Here is a 7,424-nt window from a genome sequence, read left to right on the forward strand (position 1 = left end):
AAACACAGCAAGCATGGGGCAAAGGTCCATCCCATTCTACCTCCTCACGTGTAGAATTGCAAGGGTGCAATAACTATTAATGAGAACTCCTAGGTATGAGGCATTTCGAAACGTATTGGTGAATGTGTGGGAATCAGTCAAAGAAAGGAAGTAACACGATCTAGCTTTTGCTCAGGCACTGCTGGTATGTGGACCTCAGAGGTCTGCCAAGAGGCAAAGTGCCCCTCAGGTGAATATTGTTGCTCACCACTGATCTGGGGCAGAGTTCCCTGATCTTGGGGTTACAGAACCTCTCTCGTTTTCAGTAGAGCTGGCATTGTGCCAGTCAAAGCCAGGGCGCAGAATGAAGGATTGGGAACAAGAGGGAAACCCTTAACAACCAGAGAGCGAAATAACTGGGTTTTCCTGAGTAAACTACAGATACAAGGATGAGAATGGACTGATTTTCCAGGAGGTCCTGAGGGAACTAAAGGGAGCCTGCCTCTGAAAGTACTCAGTCTCATAACTATTCCATTCTGCAAAAATGGAAAGAATGACATTAATGTCCACCTGGCTGATAGGCAGGGGGTTTTGGACTGCCCATTGGGTGAAAACCTCCAAGCTGATTGGAAGCTTTTGTAAATGCAATGTGTAGTTCTTTCCAGGAAGATAATGCTGTATGGATTTGATACACTTGGGACTGGAAGCTGAAAAGGAGCTCTGGAGTGGGCAAAGGCATATAGAACACACTTACGGTCACCTTCTTAAAGCTGCAACCATTCCTGGGCTCATATGTTAGCCACGCATTCCCAGGGAGCTTCATATTTATGGAACTGCTGAAATCAGTGCCCACCCCAGTTATGCACCCTCTTTGAAGACATAGGCATAGCAAACTTTTCAAGCTTTCACCTTACCTGTTGAAGCAGAGAAGAATGTCTCTCCCTCTGTCTTGGGCAAGACTGATGTTCCATTCATTCCCATCCATGGTCAGGGAGGGTGCATGGTGGTGTGTGTCGGTATGCAAGAGATGAATGAATGAATATTTGTAAGTTGAGGACTACCTGTAATGGGGTTGCTAAAGGACTTCTAAGGGAAAAATCAAAATCAAAGTAAAAGAAAACCATGAGCAAGGAGATTTGGGTCAATACAGTGAAGGGTTCCAGATGTACTTGGTCTGGGAAATGATGTATCCAACTTATCCAGACGGAATGTCTTACATGCAAGAAATTTAAGAAATTGGGTCAATCTGAGGTTGTGTGTTATACTCAAGAGCTGAGAGAGGTTACCAATTACAGTGATCCGAATGAGTTTATTTATTCACAAATTTTACAGGCCACCCCAAACTATCACAGCTCTGGGTGGCTTACAAAAAGCCAAGCCAAAGCAAACCAAAAGACAAAATGATAGGACATACGGACATATAAAACTCAAAAGAAAAGTCTGGAGAACCAAATAGTCAGTCCCTTTAAGGACACTGGGTTCTCATACTTCCTTTTCTAATCATTTTCAGAAATTGCTTGCTAACTGCTTTTCAGCTATTAGAAAATTTTGGATCAACAAGTTTGACAGAACCAGGTAAGTTTCCTTCAATCCTTAGCAAAAGTTCTAACTACAGATTTAAGTACTTAAAAAAAAAAGAAAAAGGAATAAACAGTAAAAAGGTGATCAAAACTTTTTTTTTAGAAAGTTACAAATGGACTAAGGGTCCAGATAAATTTGAAATAAGATTTTGGAATTAATTATAATGAATCCTTTCCATGGTAAATGGGACGCGGTGGCGCTGCGGGTTAAACCGCTGAGCTGCCGATCGGAAGGTCGGCGGTTCGAAACCGCGTGGCGGGGTGAGCTCCCGTTGCTAGTCCCAGCTCCTGCTCACCTAGCAGTTCGAAAACATGCAAATGTGAGTAGATCAATAGGTACCGCTTCGGCGGGATGGTAACGGCGTTCCGTGTCGTCATGCTGGCCACATGACCCGGAAGTGTCTACAGACAACGCCGGCTCTAAGGCTTAGAAACGGAGATGAGCACCGCCCCCTAGAGTCGGACACGACTGGACTTTACGTCAAGGGAAACCTTTACCTTTACCTTACTTCCATGGTAAAATGCTTTTGTTTCGAATTAAAAAAAACATTATAAGATAAAGCTTTAAAAATTGGACACTAGAGGGAATGAGAGGGAACTAAAGATTACAATTAAAGGAGAAGAACACAGAAACTCAACTGGCAATTACAGAACGAAGCAAACTGTTCTAACATTGAGGATATTGGAGGGTATTTTTGAACCATGGACTCAGCAGCTGGTTCTAACAGCGTCAACAGTGACATCTGCCTTTAGGGAGAGACTGTCTCCAAAAGATGTTATGGAAGAGGAACAAGTTCTCCCTGACAAGATCGAGCTGAGCTGAAAACAAATTTACAGGTGACAGGCGACAGGAATGACATGGAAAAAGATGCTACACTGGACAGGCAAAGGAAACCGGCTGAGGTTTTCAGTAATTACATGGCATATACAAACAATAAACCAAGAGAGCGATCTAGATAATTTTCCTATATTGGATTTACAAAGGAGGCTTGTTCGAAGAATCTTTGAAGAATCTTTGAAGAATCTTGTGAGAAGGAGAAAGATAAAATGAAAAGAAATCAATTTCTAGGACATTATTTGAATGGACTAAAGACTAAGATTGTTAGAATTGAAAGGAAGGAATACAAAGCTGGTTTATTTCAAGGTTAAAGTAAATATGTTGTCAACTCTGCTAACCCTTAACTGACTTTGCTGACACCAGGACTGAAATGACAATGCTTTACGGATTAGTTTATCGATAAGAGATCAGATATGGGAAGAAGAGACCATTTGTTGCCCTGTAAGAGGAGGTGATAAGTTGCTGAAACTGTTTATACTAATTGTGATGAAGTTGGAAGGTGACTTCTGTATGGTTATGTATGAAAAGAAGAAAGAAGAAAGGTCCCCAAGTCATTTTCTGACTCCTTGGGGGATGCCATTTTCACAGACATTTTCTTGGCACTCTATTGTGCCTTCCCAGTATATGGTTATGTGTCTCTCTGTGTGTGTGTATATATATCTATATATCTATATGTAATCTTTATATATATATGTAATCTTTTCTTTTTCTTCACTATATTCTTACTTTTCTTCTTTTTCCTACTTCTATTTCTATTTTTCCTTTTTCCTTTCTTTTCTGCACTTTCTATTCTTTCTTTCTATTCTTCTATCTTTTTTAGTTTGTTTAACTTTTTACTGTTGTAATTATAATGGTTAATAAAATTACTATTAAAAAAAGAAAATATTTGTTGATAAGCTGTAGCTTTAGATAAACAGATCAGTTCTCAAGTACAAGACAGTTTGCAACGTTTCCATAGACCCCACGGGTATGCAAAAACAGATCAAAATCCTGGGGAGGAGAGAGAAAACAGAGTCCTCTCTCATATAGAGTGGTCTGATGATTCAGGAGAAAGAGTGGTCAGGCAATGCCTAATGCAATGCTTTGAAATAGATGCTTGTAACGCTTCAGTTTGCAGGATTAATCGTAATTATTACTAAAAACTGCTAAAAAGAAATGGATTGGATTGGACTTGTTTTAACACTATTACTATGTCTTCTTGCAATTACATCCCTTTTGAAAAAGGGCAGTCACTGGAATAACAGCTCCGCAAATCTTCCCCCGGGACCCAGGACCATACCCATTTTGGGAAATCTGCACAGGATGGATCTGAAGAGGCCTTACAGAACAATGATACAGGTAAAGCCTGGCAACTAACAAGCATGGATGTTCTTTGCCAAACGTTGAATGCTATTTTGGCTGTTCTGTTCACAGATTTGAGAATGGGAAGAACCTGCACAGTCTTGTCATAATCGCTCTGTCCTGCCTGTTGGTAACTACTGGTTTGATACCACCATAAGTATCTCCATTCAGATCTATTATAACCTCCTCCCATATAATAGATCTAGTTTCCTTCCTTTTCATTATTAGTTCAAGCTCCTTAAAATTTACTTCTCTTCCATTCCGAGCCACAGACTTCCATATCGCTTGGTCATCACAAGTGGTCCATAAATATTTACCTCCATGTCCACTATGGCTTTGGTCAATCAAGGCTTGCACATATTGCTTTATAGGAATACAGAGAAGGGGTTAAACAGATTCCAAGCCTTACTTGCCCTCATGCCACATGCAGCAGTCCCTCTTGACACTGAGGAGAGTATGCATTAGTTTTAGAGAGACACCCCTGCAAACAAACGAATTGCACTGATATTTATACATTTCAGAAAAGGGGGGAAATGATGCAGGCATACCTATTCATATGTAATAGGTCTTGGGTTCCTTCCTACCCTTCTGATATCTACTATCTTCAAAGAAAACAACTGTCTTAGTGAGAAGGAGTGGCAACTTAGGGTGCCAAATGCCAGGAAGAAGACATCCTTCTCTGGCATCCTGGCGACAGATTCATGGGTTGTCATGGGAATGTTCTGATGCGGGTTACGACAGGCTGGTGTGAACCAGCTCCAAGGCTATTGCAAATGCCTTATATTTCCATTTGAGTTAATCATTCCCATTCAACTGAAAGCTTGTTCTCCTCACATTGGATACTGAAGAGAGTATGCCCCGGGAAAGATACCAGAATAATCAGCATCAATACACATTGATAAATGAATTCCCAATACTTACAGCATCAGAGAGATTCCTCCCACTGAGGAGTTCCAAAGTAGTGGCGAGAAGGCAATTCCTTGGAATCGACTGGCAAAGTGGTTGTTTTCATTGGGCAAGTTTTAGACCCCTTCAAACGGCCCCTGGAGTAGCTCAGTTTAGGCCTCAGCAAGGGAAGCTTACCTATTAGTGAGGATGAGCTACACTGTTAAGTGCAGCAGGTATTGGGTCACTCCTTACCACAAAGGTGGGAATAATTATCCAACTGGGGTCAGAATAGGTGTTTCTTATCTTACAGCTACAAGAAGAAAGAAGAAGAGCTAGCTTGTCTAAGCAGCCTCTCTTCCAGGTTTTAATGGAAAAAGGCAGGTTAGTCACAGGGCACAGATGATCCCAATCAGGGTCATCTCCTCCCCCCTCTCCTTGCAAGAGGGACCTGGGAATTTTAAATGGGGGACTGCAGGACTTACTCAGAATCCATCGAGGCATCAATAAAAACAAAACCAAAAAACTCAGGTCTTTACAGCCACTTGCTCAGTAAATATCCACAAAATTCTGGGCTCCTGGAAAGAAGTACAAAAATGTTTGGCATAAAGATCATATAGAAACAAACTGCTTTGTACATCATCCATTCCTGGTTTTCTAAAAATACTCAGATGAACTTCTACCAAAATTATATGCAAAACCAGGGACATTTCTTGGTAAAATTACACATCTCCATCTGACCCCTTTTCTCTATCTTTTCTCTTCAGGCATTGTTTTTGCTCGTGGTGAGAACTGGAAAGTGATGCGACGGTTCACATTAGCCACGTTACGGGACTACGGGATGGGCAGGAGGACCATTGAGGACAAAATCATTGAAGAGTGTGGCGTCTTAGCAAAGACGATTGAGACTTATGCAGGTGGGTTGGCATTTCCTCCCAATGCTCTACCGGAGCATCTGCCAGGACAAACACAGACCGGGAAACAAATTCCTCAGTTTGTATCAAGGGAAGAAGGAGTGCTTCTGGAGTACCTTCTCTCCAACAATTCTCAAACCCATTCTTTTTTTCCTATAAATATGCTTCCTTGTCCAATTTATGCTAACTATATTTACAGAAATGTGATGTCTGGGTGTCAAATGGATTCAATGTGTCTTGAAAAGTTCATTTACAGTACAGTAGTCCAACAATCCCTTGTGAATAACAGTTCTAGACTTGATTTTCTGTTCAGAATCCTCTAGATCCCCAATACAGAGAGGAGTTAGGGCTGCAAGCCCTCCATCTGAGCGTGAAAAGGTGTTGGAGTTACTGCTCCTCCCTGCTCTTGGCCAATGATAATCATATTGCAGTTTCCCAGAGAACAAAAAGACATAATCCACATTTAGTAAGGGATACATATTTTATCCAAGTTCTCCAACACAACTATTATCTTTCCATTGTCCATCTGGAATCCCCCGTTATCGTTAGCACAATCATATCGCTCAAACTGCAGTTGGTGCACTTATTCAGCAGCACACCTCACAGGTAGCCAATAGAGCAGGAGAAGGAGTCCCATATTTTCCACAATTGTGGTCCCTAAGGCCCTCCAGTGTCATATCTGCCTAGCACACAGTGCTTGGAAAAATCTGGATAACCATGGGATAGCAGCAGAGCGATACACAGAGCTCTAATCGTTGGCATTTACGGTTCTCTGCATTTTTGGAACTCAGAAATGATATGGATAAAACTGACCATTCATTGACATGAGGAGGAAGAAAAAAGAGATGCCCTCTGATATAACAGTGATCTAGAAAATTAAAGCTTCTTTGTCTTACTGACAAATGAGTTGCCATTTGTGGAGCATTCCTACATACCTACCAACTGATCAACCTATTTGCTTTCTGGTAAGCCAGTTGCAGTAAAGAGAGGCATGAGATCACTGGGAAAAAAAGCAATATCTAGTTTACTCCCACTACACAGGAGTCACAGTATATATACTGTGGGTGTCTGCATTCCAGGGTTTGAATTCTAGCACTTTCCAGCCTTCTGAGATGAATGCTGTTTTGGCTGTTCTGTTCACAGATTTGAGAGTGGGAAGCACCTGCACAGTCTTGTCATAATCACTCTGTCCTGCCTGTTGGTAACTACTGGTTTGATACCGCCATAAGTATCTGCATTCAGATCTATTATAACTACCTCCCATATAATAGATCTAATTTTCCTTCCTTCCTTCCCTTTATTCATTAGTTCAAGCTGTTTAAAATTTACTTCTCTTTCATTCCAAGTCACGGATTCCATATTGCTTGGCCATCACCAATGGTCCATAAACAGTTACCTCCATGTCCATTATGGCTTTGGTCAATCAAGGCTTGTGCATATTGCTTTATAGGGATACAGAGAAGGGGTTAAAGAGATTCCAAGCTTTACTTGCCCTCATGCCACATGCAGTAGTCCCTATTAACACTGAGGAGAGCATGCATTAGTTTTCGCCAAGATGCCAGAAAGGGACTTTAAAGCAATCTATTTATTTTAGTATAGAAGACTCAAAATGCAATCTCTTCTGATATTCTGTGGCATGCATCAAATCCCTCTGCTTCATTACACATGCTAAAGTTGAGCTCTAGGTTTCTGTGATAAACACGCCCTTTATACTGTATAAGCTGACTTTCAGTCAAAATGTATTGAAGAGAAGACTTAATCCTGGTTTCGTTCACACTTCTGTTTTGATTTATTTGTTGCCCAGGAAAATCATTTGGAGTCACAACAATTATGACGGCTGCTGTTTCCAACATCATAGTTTCTATTCTATTTGGGAAGCGCTATGTC

The sequence above is a fragment of the Candoia aspera genome, chromosome 1 (assembly GCF_035149785.1).
Source record: "Candoia aspera isolate rCanAsp1 chromosome 1, rCanAsp1.hap2, whole genome shotgun sequence".
Lineage (NCBI taxonomy): Eukaryota > Metazoa > Chordata > Lepidosauria > Squamata > Boidae > Candoia > Candoia aspera.